At 41.0% G+C, this 16,553-nt stretch overlaps 9 non-coding genes and 5 pseudogenes across 9 annotated transcripts; all 14 read right to left on the bottom strand.

The window, feature by feature from the left end:
* Window positions 1-15: 15 nt before the first annotated feature.
* LOC140870394 (5S ribosomal RNA) lies at window positions 16-134 on the bottom strand. Its single transcript, XR_012147358.1, has one exon. It is a non-coding gene; the product is annotated as a 5S ribosomal RNA (ribosomal RNA).
* A 400-nt stretch (window positions 135-534) lies between these two features.
* Window positions 535-652, bottom strand: LOC140869492 (5S ribosomal RNA; annotated as a pseudogene).
* A 364-nt stretch (window positions 653-1,016) lies between these two features.
* LOC140868377 (5S ribosomal RNA) lies at window positions 1,017-1,135 on the bottom strand. The gene has a single exon (XR_012145797.1). It is a non-coding gene; the product is annotated as a 5S ribosomal RNA (ribosomal RNA).
* Window positions 1,136-1,536: 401 nt separating this feature from the next.
* Window positions 1,537-1,655, bottom strand: LOC140867898 (5S ribosomal RNA). Its single transcript, XR_012145338.1, has one exon. It is a non-coding gene; the product is annotated as a 5S ribosomal RNA (ribosomal RNA).
* A 400-nt stretch (window positions 1,656-2,055) lies between these two features.
* On the bottom strand, window positions 2,056-2,174 carry LOC140868662 (5S ribosomal RNA). The gene has a single exon (XR_012146069.1). It is a non-coding gene; the product is annotated as a 5S ribosomal RNA (ribosomal RNA).
* Window positions 2,175-2,576: 402 nt separating this feature from the next.
* Window positions 2,577-2,695, bottom strand: LOC140868627 (5S ribosomal RNA). Its single transcript, XR_012146034.1, has one exon. It is a non-coding gene; the product is annotated as a 5S ribosomal RNA (ribosomal RNA).
* Window positions 2,696-3,096: 401 nt separating this feature from the next.
* On the bottom strand, window positions 3,097-3,215 carry LOC140869520 (5S ribosomal RNA; annotated as a pseudogene).
* A 401-nt stretch (window positions 3,216-3,616) lies between these two features.
* LOC140869512 (5S ribosomal RNA) lies at window positions 3,617-3,735 on the bottom strand (annotated as a pseudogene).
* A 401-nt stretch (window positions 3,736-4,136) lies between these two features.
* Window positions 4,137-4,255, bottom strand: LOC140869533 (5S ribosomal RNA; annotated as a pseudogene).
* A 401-nt stretch (window positions 4,256-4,656) lies between these two features.
* Window positions 4,657-4,775, bottom strand: LOC140868901 (5S ribosomal RNA). Its single transcript, XR_012146300.1, has one exon. It is a non-coding gene; the product is annotated as a 5S ribosomal RNA (ribosomal RNA).
* Window positions 4,776-5,175: 400 nt separating this feature from the next.
* LOC140869391 (5S ribosomal RNA) lies at window positions 5,176-5,294 on the bottom strand. The gene has a single exon (XR_012146771.1). It is a non-coding gene; the product is annotated as a 5S ribosomal RNA (ribosomal RNA).
* Window positions 5,295-5,696: 402 nt separating this feature from the next.
* On the bottom strand, window positions 5,697-5,815 carry LOC140868036 (5S ribosomal RNA). The gene has a single exon (XR_012145473.1). It is a non-coding gene; the product is annotated as a 5S ribosomal RNA (ribosomal RNA).
* A 401-nt stretch (window positions 5,816-6,216) lies between these two features.
* LOC140869439 (5S ribosomal RNA) lies at window positions 6,217-6,335 on the bottom strand (annotated as a pseudogene).
* Window positions 6,336-6,736: 401 nt separating this feature from the next.
* On the bottom strand, window positions 6,737-6,854 carry LOC140869236 (5S ribosomal RNA). Its single transcript, XR_012146620.1, has one exon. It is a non-coding gene; the product is annotated as a 5S ribosomal RNA (ribosomal RNA).
* Window positions 6,855-16,553: the final 9,699 nt, after the last annotated feature.

Genomic DNA, 16,553 nt, shown 5'->3' with positions numbered 1-16,553 from the left:
AAACTAATAAAAAATGGGGTGCAACACAAGGACTTCCTAGGGGGTCACCCATCCTAGTACTGCTCTTGCCCAAGCACGCATAACTTCGGAGTTCTGATGGGATCCAGTGCATTAGTGCTGGTATGATCGCACCCAACAGTGAATGAATTCTTTATTTTTTTGTCTCTCGAATTGCGGATCGGAGGAACAGGAGCTGCAGTTTCAAACGGACATAACTTTCGATCGGCTGAAAGTTACTAGAGCTTCAGCCTGCTCACGCAAAGCTCCACTCGATACCTATAGTGCGTATCTCGGTTAAAGAGACGGAGAGGCTCAAATTCCAAAACGGAGATGGTCTTATGGGCATTTTTTCCGTAAGTCGTTATGGGACCCACCGAATCGGCCCGCGTCACCTAGATCGCACGTTCACATCGTACGATTCAGTCTATTGTATCTTTTCTATCCGCGGATTAGACTGAAAGAGTCAGAAATAGGACGGCGAGGAATCAAAAGAACAAGAAGTACGAGTAAGAAAAAAAGAAATTAATGAAAAATGGGGTGCAACACGAGGACTTCCCAGGGGATCACCCATCCTAGTACTCCTCTCCCCAAGCACGCTTCATTTCGGAGTTCTGATCGGATCCGGTGCATTAGTGCTAGTATGATCGCACCCAACAGTGAATGAGCGGATCGGAGGAACAGAAGCTGCAGTTTCAAATGGACATAACTTTCGATCGGCTAAGAGTTACGAGAGCTTCATCCTAGTCACGCGAAGCTCCTCTCGATACCTACAGCAAGTATCTCGGTCTAAGAGATGGAAACGCTCAAATTGCAACCCGGAGATGGTCTTTCGTGGAGTTTTTCCCGTAGGGCGCGCTGGGACCCATCAAAGCGGCCCGCGTCACCCAGATCGCACGTTCACATTAAGTCTATTGCATCTTTTCTATCCGCGGATTGGACTGAAAGAGTCGGAAATAGGACGGCGAGGAATCGGAAAAACAAGAAGTACTAATAAAAAAAAAGAAATTAATGAAAAAAGGGTGCAACACGAGGACTTCCCAGGGGGTCACCCATCATAGTACTGCTCTCGCCCAAGCAAGCTTAACTTCGATGTTCTGATGGGATCCGGTGCATTAGTGCTGGTATGATCACACCCAACATTGAATGAATTCTTTATTGTTTTGTCTCTCTAATTGCGGATTGGAGGAACAGGAGCTGCAGTTTCAAACGGACATAACTTTCGATCTACTTAGAGTTACGGGAGCTTCAGCCTGCTCACGCGAAGCTCTTCTCGATACCTACAGTGCGTATCTCGGTCTAAGAGACGGTGAAGCTCAAATTCAAACCCGCAGATGGTCTTTGGCGGCATTTTTCTCGTAGGGCGCGCTGGGACCCACCAAAGTGGCCCGCGTCACCCAGATCGCACGTTCACATCGTGTGATTCAGTCTATTGCATCTTTTCTATCCGCGGATTGGATTGAAAGAGTCGAAAATAGGACGGAGAGGAATCGGAAGAACAAGATGTACGAGTAAGAAAAAAAGAAAATAATAAAAAAAGGGGTGCAACCCGAGGACTTCCCAGGGGGTCACCCATCCTAGTACTGATCTTGCCCAAGCACGCATAACTTCGGAGTTCTGATGGGATCCGGTGCATTAGTGCTGGTATGATCGCACCCAACAGTGAATTAATTCTTTATTTTTTTGTCTCTCGAATTGCGGATCGGAGGAATAGGAGCTGCAGTTTCAAACGGACATAACTTTTGATCATCTGAGAGTTACTGGAGCTTCAGCCTGCTCACGCGAAGCTCCACTCGATACCTATAGTGCGTATATCGGTTAAAGAGATGGAGACGCTCAAATTCCAAAACGAAGATGGTCAATCGGGGCATTTTTCCCGTATGTCACCCTGGGACCCACCGAACCGGCCCGCATCACCCAGATCGCACGTTCACATCGTACGATTCAGTCTATTGCATCTTTTATATCCGCGGATTGGACTAAAAGAGTCGGAAATGGGACGGCGAGGAATCTAAATAACAAGAAGTATGAGTAAGAAAAAAAGAAATTAATGAAAAAAGGGTGCAACACGAGGACTTACCAGGGGGTCACCCATCCTAGTACTGCTTTCGCCCAAGCACGCTTAACTTCGGAGTTCTGATGAAATCCGGTGCATTATTGCTGGTATGATCGCACCCAACAGTGAATTAATTCTTTATTGTTTTGTCTCTCGAATTGCGGATCGGAGGAACAGGAGCTGCAGTTTCAAACAGACATAACTTTCGATCTACTGAGAGTTACGGGAGCTTCAGCCTGCTCACGCGAAGCTCTTCTCGATACCTACAGCGCGTATCTCGGTCTAAGAGACAGAGAAGCTCAAATTCAAACCCAGAGATGGTCTTTGGGGGCATTTTTCCCGTAGGGCGTGCTGGGACCCACCGAAGTTGCCCGCATCACCCAAATCGCACGTTCACGTCGTGTGATTCAGTCTATTGCATCTTTTCTATCCGCGGATTGGACTGAAAGTGTCGGAAATAGGACGGAGAGGAATCGGAAGAACAAGATGTTCGAGTAAAAAAAAAATAAACTAATAAAAAAAAGGGGTGCAACACGAGGACTTCCCAGGGGGTCACCCATCCTAGTACTGCTCTTGCCCAAGCACGCATAAATTCGGAGTTCTGATGGGATCCGGTGCATTAGTGTTGGTATGATCGCACCCAACAGTGAATGAATTCTTTATTTTTTTGTCTCTCGAATTGTGGATCAGAGGAACAGGAGCTGCAGTTTCAAACGGACATAACTTTCGATCGGCTGAGAGTTACTGGAGCTTCAGCCTGCTCACGCGAAAATCCACTCGATACCTATAGTGCGTATATCTGTTAAAGAGATGGAGATGCTCAAATTCCAAAACAGAGATGGTCTTTCGGGGCATTTTTCCCGTATGTCGGGCTGGGACCCACCAAAGCGGCCCGCGTCACCCAGATCGCACGTTCACATCGTATGATTCAGTCTATTGCATCTTTTCTATCCGCGGATTGGACTGAAAGAGTCGGAAATAGGACGGCGAGGAATCGAAATAACAAGAAGTACGAGTAAGAAAAAAATAAATTAATAAAAAAAGGGGTGCAACACGAGGACTTTCCAAGGGGTCACCCATCCTAGTATTTCTCTCTCTCAAACACGCTTAAATTCAGAGTTCTGATGGGATCCGGTGCATTAGTGCTGGTATGATCGCACCCAACAGTGAATGAATTCTTTATTGTTTTGTCTCTCGAATTGCGGATCGGAGGAACAGGAGCTGCAGTTTCAAACGGACATAAATTTCGATCTACTGAGAGTTAAGGGAGCTTCATCCTGCTCACGCGAAGCTCTTCTCGATACCAACAGCGCGTATCTCGGTCTAAGAGATGGAGAAGCTCAAATTCAAACCCGGAGATGGTCTTTGGGGGCATTTTTCCCATAGGGCGCGCTGGAACCCACCGAAGTGGCCCGCGTCACCCAGATCGCACGTTCACGTCGTGTGATTCAGTCTATTGCATCTTTTCTATTCGTGGATTGGACTGAAAGGGTCGGAAATAGGACGAAGTGGAATCGGAAGAAAAATATGTACGAGTAAGAAAAAAAGAAACTAATAAAAAAAGGGATGCAACACGAGGACTTCCTAGGGGGTCACCTATCCTAGTACTGCTCTTGCCCAAGCACGCATAACTTCTGAGTTCTGATGGGATCCGGTGCATTAGTGCTAGTATGATCTCACCCAACAGTGAATGAATTCTTTATTTTTTTGTCTCTCGAATTGCGGATCAAAGGAACAGGAGCTGCAGTTTCAAACGGACATAACTTTCGAAAGGCTGAGAGTTACTGGAGCTTCAGCCTGCTCACGCGAAGCTCCACTCGATACCTATAGTGCGTATATCAGTTAAAGAGATGGAGACGCTCAAATTCCAAAATGGAGATGGTCTTTCGGGGCATTTTTCCCATATGTCGTGCTGGGACCCATCGAAGCGGCCCGCGTCACCCATATCGCACGTTCACATCGTATGATTCATTCTATTGCATCTTTTCTATCCGCGGATTGGACTGAAAGAGTCGGAAATAGGACGGCGAGGAATCGAAAGAACAAGAAGTACGAGTAATAAAAAAATAAATTAATAAAAAAAGGGTTGCAACACGAGGACTTCCCAAGGGTTCACCCATCCTAGTACTGCTCTCGAACAAGCGCGCTTAACTTCGGAGTTATGATGGGATCCGGTGCATTAGTGCTGGTATGATCGCACCCAACAATGAATCAATTCTTTATTGTTTTGTCTCTCGAATTGCGTATTGAAGGAACAGGAGCTGCAGTTTCAAACGGACATAACATTCGATCTGCTGAGAGTTACGGGAGCTTCAGCTTGCTCACGCGAATCTCTTCTCGATACCTACAGCGTGTATCTCGTTCTAAGATACGGAGAAGCTTAAATTCAAACCCGAATATTGCCTTTGGGGGCCTTTTTCCCATAGGGTGCGCTGGGACCCACCGAAGTGGCCCGCGTCACCCAGATCGCACGTTCACGTCCTGTGACTCAGTCTATTGCATATTTTCTATTCGTGGATTGGACTAAAAGAGTTGGAAATAAAACGGAGAGAAATCGGAAGAACAAGATGTACGAGTAAGAAAAAAAGAAACTAATAAAAAAAGGGGTGCAACACGAGGACTTCCCAAGGGGTCACCCATCCTAGTACTGCTCTTGCCCAAGCACGCATAACTTCGGGGTTCTGATGGGATACGGTGCATTAGTGCTGGTATGATCGCACCCAACAGTGAATGAATTCTTTATTTTTTTGTCTCTCAAATTGCGGATCGGAGGATTAGGAGCTGCTGTTTAGAACGGACATAACTTTCGATCGACTGAGAGTTACTGGAGCTTTAGCCTGCTCACGCGAAGCTCCACTCGATACCTATAGTGCGTATCTCGGTCAAAGAGACGGAGACGCTCAAATTCAAAAACGGAGATGGTCTTTCGGGGTATTTTTCCCGTATGTCACGCTGGGACCCACCGAACCGGCCCGCATCACCCAGATCGCACGTTCACATCGTATGATTCAGTTTATTGCATCTTTTATATCCGCGGATTGGACTGAAAGAGTCGGAAATGGGACGGCGAGGAATCGAAATAACAAGAAGTATGAGTAAGAAAAAAAGAAATTAATGAAAAAAGGGTGCAACACGAGGACTTACCAGGGGGTCACCCATCCTAGTACTGCTTTCGCCTAAGCCCGCTTAACTTCGGAGTTCTGATGAAATCCGGTGCATTATTGCTGGTATGATCGCACCCAACAGTGAATTAATTCTTTATTGTTTTGTCTCTCGAATTGCGGATCGAAGGAACAGGAGCTGCAGTTTCAAACAGACATAACTTTCGATCTACTGAGAGTTACGGGAGCTTCATCCTGCTCACGCAAAGCTATTCTCCATACCTACAGCGCGTATCTCGATCTAAGAGACGAAGAAGCTCAAATTCAAACCCAAAGATGGTCTTTGGGGGCATTGTTCCCGTAGGGCGTGCTGGGACCCACCGAAGTGGCCCGCGTCACCCAAATCGCACGTTCACGTCGTGTGATTCAGTCTATTGCATCTTTTCTATCCGCGAATTGGACTGAAAGTGTCGGAAATAGGACGGAGAGGAATCGGAAGAACAAGATGTTCGAGTAAGAAAAAAAGAAACGAATAAAAAAAAGGGGTGCAACACGAGGACTTCCCAGGGGGTCACCCATCCTAGTACTGCTCTTGCCCAAGCACGCGTAAATTCGGAGTTCTGATGGGATCCGGTGCATTAGTGCTGGTATGATCGCACCCAACAGTGAATGAATTCTTTATTTTTTTGTCTCTCGAATTGTGGATCAAAGGAACAGGAGCTGCAGTTTCAAACGGACATAACGTTCGATCGGCTGAGAGTTACTGGAGCTTCAGCCTGCTCACGCGAAACTCCACTCGATACCTATAGTGCGTATATCTGTTAAAGAGATGGAGATGCTCAAATTCCAAAACGGAGATGGTCTTTCGGGGCATTTTTCCCGTAAGTCGCGCTGGGACCCACCAAAGCGGCCCGCGTCACCCAGATCGCACGTTCACATCGTATGATTCAGTCTATTCCATCTTTTCTATCCGCGGATTGGACTGAAAGAGTCGGAAATAGGACGGCGAGGTATCGAAATAACAAGAAGTACGAGTAAGAAAAAAATAAATTAATAAAAAAAGGGGTGCATCACGAGGACTTTCCAAGAGGTCACCCATCCTAGTATTTCTCTCGCTCAAACACGCTTAAATTCAGAGTTCTGATGTGATCCGGTGCATTAGTGTTGGTATGATCGCACCCAACAGTGAATGAATTCTTTATTGTTTTGTCTCTCGAATTGCGGATCGGAGGAACAGGAGCTGCAGTTTCAAACGGACATAACTTTCGATCTACTGAGAGTTACGGGAGCTTCAGCCTGCTCACGCGAAGCTCTTCTCGATACCTACAGCGCGTATCTCGGTCTAAGAGACGGAGAAGCTCAAATGCAAACCCGGAGATGGTCTTTGGGGGAATTTTTCCAGTAGGGCGCGCTGGGACCCACCGAAGTGGCCCGCGTCACCCAAATCGCACGGTCACGTCGTGTGATTCAGTCTATTGCATCTTTTCTATTCGCGGATTGTACTGAAAGAGTCAGAAATAGGACGGAGAGGAATCGGAAGAACAAGATGTTTGAGTAAGAAAAAAAGAAACTAATAAAAAAAGGGGTGCAATACGAGGACTTCCCAGGGGTCACCCATCCTAGTACTGCTTTTGCCCAAGCACGCATAAATTCGGAGTTCTGATGGGATCCGGTGCATTAGTGCTAGTATGATCGCACCCAACTGTTAGAGTAGGTGCCCGTCGTGCCAATGTGTTGGCCGATGGTCCTTGAGAGAACTCTTGTATGACAATCTTTGTTTTAATAATATTTGACATTATTTAATTTGGCACATCTTTATCTTTATACCCATGCATGCTGCATAGATAAAGCCCTTGAATATACAAATAGTAGAAAGAATATGAGATGGTCATGTGATGACTATCATGAAACTCATATTTGGAATACTGTATATTCTAAACTGTTTCTAGTCGATTCAGCCGCCATAAAGAAGGATAAAGGCCGCTCAAGCTTGAGACTAGTATTTGCGATGTGAGTACCATGTTTCATTGGTAGGGGACATGGAGATGTCCAAGCATGCAAATAGGTGCTCCTTGTAGAGTGCACTGAACAACCCTCCCTAAAGGATTTTCCAAGTGGTTCTCACTTATCGAGTGGAGAAGTCCTAGTTTATGGTTGTACACCATTAGTCCTATAACCCGGGACAACATGGAGACTCTATATGCTAGTGCTTCACTTTGACTTGTTTACCGACTCATCTGGGGTCATCAGGTGGCAATGTTGGGTGTTGTGACGAAACATATAGGAGTCAATGCATTGTAGTTGGGGATTCACCGCTTACCTACGGGTATGGATATCCTATGTTTTATCATGCATACGTAGCTTGAAATCTCTGATCAGAGTAAGTGGTAATTAAGAAAGGAGTTTCTTGAATTACACTTTCGATGCAACTACGGCATGACACATAGTTATCGATTCAATGACAACTCTCGATAAACCAATGGTTGTCGAATCGGTCGGGATATATGAGTTGAAGGGACCGTACTGTACGCTAACCATAATTGATTGGTTCTTGCAGGCACTATCATTTGATACCTAGGGAGTCATGTAAGCAATGCTGCTAGATGTTTACATGACTGGTTGGGTACTATTAGACTTGAGTTTTCTGACGTTCTTATTATCAATGTGTTGATTAATAAGAATGGAGTTATATAGGGTATGGTCAAATAAGGGACTTGTTGATCTCGAAGCACATGGAGATGTGAACCCACTACTAGTTGTATCAGTGAACCATTGAGGGTCACACAAGTACTAGCTTTCTAGATCCCGTTGAGATTAAAATAAGTTCAATGTGTTGAACAACTTATAAAGGAGTTTATAAGTAAAATAAATTAGAAGTTTGACTTCTAAATTGGAGAATGAATGGAATAAGTAACTTTTAATTTGTGAATGTGTTCCAAGATTAAAAGTTGACTTAAAATAATTAGTTTATGAAAATGGTGATTTTCTAAACTATTATTTTGAACTTAGTTAATTAATTCAAGTGTTGAATTAATTTAACACTAGTAGACATTTTAATGTACAAATAATTAAATTAATTCAAGTGTTGAATTAATTAAACACTATTGAGTCTAGTAGAGCTCAAATTAATATAGTGTTGTATAATTATTGATACTAGTGGACTTGAATGGGTTCAAGTTAAATTTAATTAATTGATTAAACTTAAATGGGTTTAGGTTTAATAATTAATTAAAAATAAGTTCAAATTACATTTAAATATATATATTTATATATGTATATATATATATATATAGGCGTGTATATATATATATATATATGATATATATATGTGTGTGTATGGAATTTGAAGGGTTGTAAGATGGTTTGCAATTTTCCATGCATGCCTTGTAATTTTCCATGCATGGCTTAATTGTACTCATTAATCCCTCTCCTTTAATATATTATTTGGAATAATATATACACACACACACAATTCATTCCATTCCAATAATTTACTTGAAGTGGCCGAACACTCCAATTATTTTCTTCCAAATTTTCTTTCAATTTTTGTGGAAGAAGAAAAGAAAAATCTCAATGAAAAATCCTCTAAATATTCTAGTACATATTTAGAGTGGATTTTGATCGTCTAGTCGTGGACCTAATTCGGAGGCTCGAAGAGTTGAATCCATTTTGAGCAAGGAGTGCTCTTGGAAGCTTGTAGATTGAGTCTATCATTTTCAAGAGCCTAGTTGTTTATCAACTTGGTTGGAGCCATAAATCAATCTTTGAGATTGATAGGTAAAATTCTAAACACCCTATGGTTGTTTGAGTTTTTGAATACTACACAAGTGCTCGGATTTCTTTTATTAAAAATTTTATATTTCCGCTGCGTTTCCGGGCACGAGTTAACCGATCCCCTTCAGTGGTATCAGAACCTAGGTTACTCTTTTGTGTAGTATTTGATGGATATTATGTTGAGGTCAATTTCTAACCGCATGAGAAAATCAATATTTTAACTTTTAGGGAAAATTATATAAAAAAATTATTTTTTTATTTTCGGGCAGCCCTTGGGCTGCCCGAAGGTGTCCTAGGGGCAGCCGTGGGCTGCCCCATATTTTTAATAATTAAAAAAAAAAAAATTTGTCCGGAATCCGGCGACGGAGTTTCGGTGAGGACTATGACGACTTGAGTTTTTTCAAAAAGGTGTTTTGGAATATCATGTGTCATAGGCCCTAAATTGTTAAATATATTATAGTTGATTTTTATGAAAAATTAAACTTTATAATATGTGATTTTTCTCATAAAATAAATAGTTAAAGTGTGACTTTGATTATTTATAGTAAATTGTGATTTACAAGAAATTCAATTATAAATAAATTAATTTGAAAGTAAACAAAGGTGTTTGTTTATTTTGTTAATTTATTTTATAATTGTGGTGGTTAGTGATTGGACCAAGATATATAATATTTGATCAATTAATTATTGAGATAATTAATTGATGGTGTATGATATGTGATATTGTGCATGAAGGATGATTAAAAGCCCAAGACCAATTTGCTAGGTGTATGCTAGGATATTTTGTGTTGAATGGTTGTAATAATTATCAAATTACAAAGTGGGCTTGGTTTATGGCCCGTTCCCACCCCATGAGATGTATCCCTATTTGCCATGGATATTTTCATGTAAAATATTTAATAGCGGAAGTTCAAGATTGGATGATGGTGGGCCATGATGAATTATGAAGATCCAAGACATGTAAATATTGGAAGCTTATGTAATTGTTGCATTTGCATCCCATGCATTCCCTAGGAATTGGACCTAGGCCCGTGTTTGGCTCACACGGGCCAAATAGTTTTTGGGGCGATTAATCATCCTTATTAATTAGTATGTGCGTTATTATTTTATAATAACAAAGTTGCAGGAATCCGGCAAACATACGATCAAACATGGCGATCTTTAAAATTAATGATGAAACCTTTTCAAAAATTAAAAACCCTCATTTTGAATTAGATTCAAAATTTATATCAAGCCCGAAAAGGGGAATTATAAATTTGTTTATAATTTCCATGTCTTCCATCGACAATGGATGCATGACGAACGCTACCCGTATTCAATGCTCGGCTCATATTATTGGGGGGGCTTGGATGCCGGAAAGCTGTGACATCCATTGACATGATGATGTGAACTACGTGGAACTCCCATGACTTCGGCTCATATTATTGGGGGAACTCATGGCGACCGTCCATTAAGGTTCGATATCGATGGGTAAGGCTTGACACGTAAAGATGAACGACGTCATATTATTGGGTCCTAATCAAGCGTGAGACAAAAGTTTACGTAAGGGTTGCATGGAGATGCAATTGGAAACTACCTTTTAGAAATTATGATTGGCTGATATTATTCGGGATCGTAATTGGCTAATTGGACCTTATGTACCTACTGAGAAAAGGAGTTTCCCGTTTTTACTAGAGGGTAGTAAAAATGTCAAAACAGTGGGAGTAAATATTTATAAAGTTAAAGTCCATACTTTATATCTTATTAAATATTTTAAAATAGTAATTGACATTTATCTGTTATTATTTTTCAGTACAAGTTTTGACAATGTCATCAATTCGCAATCCGTTGTCTGCAATACTCGACAAACATTTACTGACCGGTCCAAATTACCTTGATTGGCTAAGAAATCTGAAAATCGTCTTGAACTCGGAAAAGATTGCATACACACTTGATGAGTCGCCCCCTGATACGGCTCCGACTGATTGTAGCCCTGAGGAGCTACAGACTTACAAGGATTGGTGTGACCATGACTTGAAAGCCAAGTGTTATATGCAGGCTTCTATGAATGATGAGCTTCAGCGACGTTTTGAGAGTGCAAAGCATGCTGCTGACATTCATTTGCATCTCAAAGAACTCTTTGGTGAACAAACACGCCCACTTCGACATGCGATTGTCAAGGAGCTAATCACTTTGCGCATGCGAGATGGGGCTTCGGTCCATGAGCATGGCCTGAAGTTGATTGGGCTCGTGGAGAAACTCGTTAGCATGGATCTTGTGCTACCAACTGAGTTGACCACAGACGTGTTGCTCTTGTCACTGCCTAGCTCATTTGATCCTTTTTGTGGTGAATTTCAACATGAACAGGTTAGATCCAACCCTTGAGGAGTTGGTTAACATGCTTGTTACGTTTGAATCTACAATCAAGAAAGAGAAGCCGGTTCTTTATGTGGGATCTTCATCTGGTTCAAAGAATAGACCACATGGGAAAGGAAAGAAGCGTTCCTTCCAAGCTCCCAAAAAGAACGTGCCCTTGAAGAGGCAAGCTCCGAGTCCCGTTGTGGTAGCCACACCAGTTAAGGCTAACAAGACTAATGACGTCTGTCATCACTGTAAGAAACCTGGACATTGGAAGCGTAATTGCAAGGAATATCTTGACCAGAATGGTTCTGGAAAAGGTATGTTCTACATTGAAGTAAACATTTCACTTAACTCTTCTTCTTGGGTATTGGATACCGGCTGTGGCTCACATCTCTGTAATGATTTGCAGGTGATGGCAAGAAGTAGGAGACTCAGAGATGGTGAGACCTTCTTGAGGATGGGCAATGGGGCAAGAGTTGCAGCCAAAGCTATTGGAGATGTTTACTTATTGTTGGACAATGATTTTAAATTATGTTTGAGAGATGTTTTGTTTGTACCAGATTTGGTGAAAAACATTGTTTCCATTTCTATGCTTGATAAAGATGGATATTCTTGTTTATTTGGCAAAGGTGTTTGCAATATTTACAAGAATGAATGTTTAATTGGTACAGGACAATTGGAAAATGATCTCTATAATTTAAAATTAAAAGATATTCCTATGTATAATGTCCAAGAGATATCAACAACATCCAAAAGAAAACAAGATACTCTAAATCCAGCACACTTATGGCATTCTCGATTAGGTCATATATCTTTTAAAAGGATGAACAAGCTAGTGGGAGAAGGCATGACGTTTGATATGTCTGATATTAATTCTCTTACTACTTGTGAACCCTGTCTAAAAGGAAAGATGACCAAAATTCCCTTTAAGGGCCATGTGGAGCGAGCCAAGGGACTGTTGGATTTGATCCATACAGATGTGTGTGGTCCACTTAGCATCACCACTAAGCACGGACATTCTTACTTCATTACCTTTACCGATGACTTCTCTAGGTATGGGTATGTGTATTTGATGAAATACAAATCTGAAGCTTTTGAAAAGTTCAAAGAATTCAGAAATGAAGTAGAAAAACAATTGGGACAAAGCATCAAGGCACTTCGATCGGATCGAGGTGGTGAGTACTTGAGTACTGAATTCCAAAAGTATCTTAGGGAGAATGGGATTCTCTCACAATGGACTCCTCCTGGTACACCTCAGTTGAATGGTGTTTCAAAACGTCGTAATCGAACTTTGATGGACATGGTTCGGTCTATGATGGGGTTCACGGAGTTGCCGCCATCCTTTTGGGGATATGCACTTGAGACAGCGGCACTGTTGTTGAACAATGTCCATTCAAAGGCAGATGATAAGACACCATATGAGATATGGATGGGAAAATCTCCAAAGTATTCTTATCTAAGAATATGGGGATGCCCTGCTTATGTGAAGCAGATAGTGGGAGATAAATTGGATGCTCAATCCATTTTATGCTACTTCGTGGGATATCCAAGGAATTCGGTTGGATATTATTTCTATCATCCCAAAGAAACAAAGGTGTTTGTTTCTAGGAATGCAACCTTCTTGGAGAAGGAATTTCTATTGGATAGAAAATGGGAGATGATAGAACTCGAAGAAGTTTGAGAAATACCCACGATTGTGGAACCCACACCCGAACAGCCAAGAGAGGAGACACTAGCTCCTAGAAGATCCGAGAGGATCTCAAGACCACCTATGAGGTATGGTCTGCTTCTTGAAGAGGGCCAAGATGAGCCTGACCATGGATGTGATCCAAGGACCTTCAAGGAAGCATTGTCTGATGCCGATTCATCCAAGTGGCTTGAAGTTATGGAATCTGAGATGAATTCCATGTATTCGAACCAAGTGTGGAATCTTGTGGATCCACCTGAAGGAATTGTTCCTATAGGGTGTAAATGGATTTACAAGAGGAAGCTTGGGACGGATGGGAAGGTTCTGACCTTCAAGGCTCGATTGGTGGCAAAAGGTTATACTCAAAGGCAAGGAGTTGACTTTGAAGAAACTTTTTCTCCAGTCGCAATGTTCAAGTCCATAAGGATATTGCTTGTCATTGCCGCATGGTATGACTATGAAATATGGCAGATGGATGTGAACTTCAGAGATCTATCTATGGTCTCAAACAGGCATCTAGGAGCTGGAACCTCAGATTTGATGGTACAATCAAAGAGTTTGGGTTTACTAAGAATCCTGAGGAACCATGTGTGTATAAGAAGGTCAGTGGGAGTGCTGTGACATTCCTGATACTTTATGTTGATGACATTCTACTCATTGGGAATGATGTAAGAATGTTGCAATCAACTAAAGTATGGTTATCGAGTAAGTTCTCGATGAAGGACTTGGGTGAAGCATCTTTTGTATTGGGAATACAAATCTATCGGGATAGATCGAAAAGATTGCTTGGTCTCACCCAGTTCACATACATTGATACCATCGTGAAGAGGTTCTCGATGGATGAGTCTAAGAGAGGACATCTACCAATGTGTCATGGCGTGTCTCTATCCAAGTCCATGTCTCCCAAAAATGATGCAGAGATAGAGACGATGACACGCATTCCATATGCATCTGCAATTGGTAGTATCATGTATGCGATGATATCTACACGTCCTGACGTGGCCTTTGCACTTAGTGTTACAAGTAGATATCAATCGAACCCTGGTCTTCCACACTGGAAAACTGTGAAAGACATTCTCAAGTATTTGAGAAAGACTAAGAATATGTTCTTGGTTTATGGGGGTGGAGAACTAAAATTGGAAGGCTATACCGACTCTAGCTTCCAAAGCGATGTTGATGATTCGAAGTCAACTTCCGGTTTTATATTCATGCTCAATGGTGCTGCTGTTTGTTGGAAGAGTTCCAAGCAAAATAGCACTGCGGATTCAACCACTGAGGCAGAATATATTGCTGCATCCGATGCTACAAAGGAAGCTGTTTGGATTAGGAATTTCGTCCAAGAGTTGGGCGTTATTCCTAATGGAGTTGATCCAGTCCCGGTGTACTGCGACAACACTGGTGCAGTTGCTCAGGCAAAAGAACCAAGGTCTCATCAGAAATCCAAACATGTACTGAGAAAATATCACATCATCCGGGAAATTGTGGAATGAGGAGATGTCTTGTTAGACAGAGTCGCCTCCGCAGATAATGTTGCTGATCCACTAACTAAGCCTTTACCAGGACCATTGTTCGAAAAGCATCGCGAATCAATGGGTTTGAAGAATATGGGTAGTTGGCTCTAGTGCAAGTGGGAGATTGTTAAAGTAGGTGCCCGTCGTGCCAATGTGTTGGCCGATGGTCCTTGAGAGAACTCTTGTATGACAATCTTTGTTTTAAGAATATGAGATGGTCATGTGATGACTATCATGAAACTCATATTTGAAATACTGTATATTCTAAACTGTTCCTAGTCGATTCAGCCGCCATAAAGAAGGATAAAGGCCGCTCGAGCTTGAGACTAGTATTTGCGATGTGAGTACCATGTTTCATTGGTAGGGGACATGGAGATGTCCAAGCATGCAAATAGGTGCTCCTTGTAGAGTTCACTGAACAACCCTCCCTAAAGGATTTTCCAAGTGGTTCTCACTTATCGAGTGGAGAAGTCCTAGTTTATGGTTGTACACCTTTAGTCCTATAACCCGGGACAACATGGAGACTCTATATGCTAGTGCTTCACTTTGACTTGTTTACCGACTCATCTGGGGTCATCAGGTGGCAATTTTGGGTGTTGTGACGAAACATATAGGAGTCAATGCATTGTAGTCGGGGATTCACCGCTTACCTACGGGTATGGATATCCTATGTTTTATCATGCATACGTAGCTTGAAATCTCTGATCAGAGTAAGTGGTAATTAAGAAAGGAGTTTCTTGAATTACACTTTCGATGCAACTACGGCATGACACATAGGTATCGATTCAATGACAACTCTCGATAAACCAATGGTTGTCGAATCGGTCGGGATATATGAGTTGAAGGGACCGTACTGTACGCTAACCATAATTGATTGGTTCTTGCAGGCACTATCATTTGATACCTAGGGAGTCATGTAAGCAATGCTGCTAGATGTTTACATGACTGGTTGGGTACTATCAGACTTGAGTTTTTTGACGTTCTTATTATCAATGTGTTGATTAATAAGAATGGAGTTATATAGGGTATGCTCAAATAAGGGACTTGTTGATCCCGAATCACATGGAGATGTGAACCCACTACTAGTTGTATCAGTGAACCATTGAGGGTCACACAAGTACTAGCTTTCTAGATCCCGTTGAGATTAAAATAAGTTCAATGTGTTGAACAACTTATAAAGGAGTTTATAAGTAAAATAAATTAGAAGTTTGACTTCTAAATTGGAGAATGAATGGAATAAGTAACTTTTAATTTGTGAATGTGTTCCAAGATTAAAAGTTGACTTAAAATAATTAGTTTATGAAAATGGTGATTTTCTAAACTATTATTTTGAACTTAGTTAATTAATTCAAGTGTTGAATTAATTTAACACTAGTAGACATTTTAATGTACAAATAATTAAATTAATTCAAGTGTTGAATTAATTAAACACTATTGAGTCTAGTAGAGCTCAAATTAATATAGTGTTGTATAATTATTGATACTAGTGGACTTGAATGGGTTCAAGTTAAATTTAATTAATTGATTAAACTTAAATGGGTTAAGGTTTAATAATTAATTAAAAATAAGTTCAAATTACATTTAAATATATATATTTATATATGTATATATATATATAGGCGTGTATATATATATATATATATATATATATATTTATATATATATGCGTTTATATATATATATTATATATATATATATATATATATATATATATATGATATATATATGTGTGTGTATGGAATTTGAAGGGTTGTAAGATGGTTTGCAATTTTCCATGCATGCCTTGCAATTTTCCATGCATGGCTTAATTGTACTCATTAATCCCTCTCCTTTAATATATTATTTGGAATAATATATACACACACACAATTCATTCCATTCCAATAATTTACTTGAAGTGGCCGAACACTCCAATTATTTTCTTCCAAATTTTCTTTCAATTTTTGTGGAAGAAGAAAAGAAAAATCTCAATGAAAAATCCTCTAAATATTCTAGTGCATATTTAGAGTGGATTTTGATCGTCTAGTCGTGGACCTAATTCGGAGGCTCGAAGAGTTGAATCCATTTTGAGCAAGGAGTGATCTTGG

Source organism: Henckelia pumila, chromosome 4 (assembly GCF_033568475.1).
Source record: "Henckelia pumila isolate YLH828 chromosome 4, ASM3356847v2, whole genome shotgun sequence".
NCBI classification, from domain to species: domain Eukaryota; kingdom Viridiplantae; phylum Streptophyta; class Magnoliopsida; order Lamiales; family Gesneriaceae; genus Henckelia; species Henckelia pumila.
This window is presented reverse-complemented; position numbering and strand designations above follow the sequence as displayed.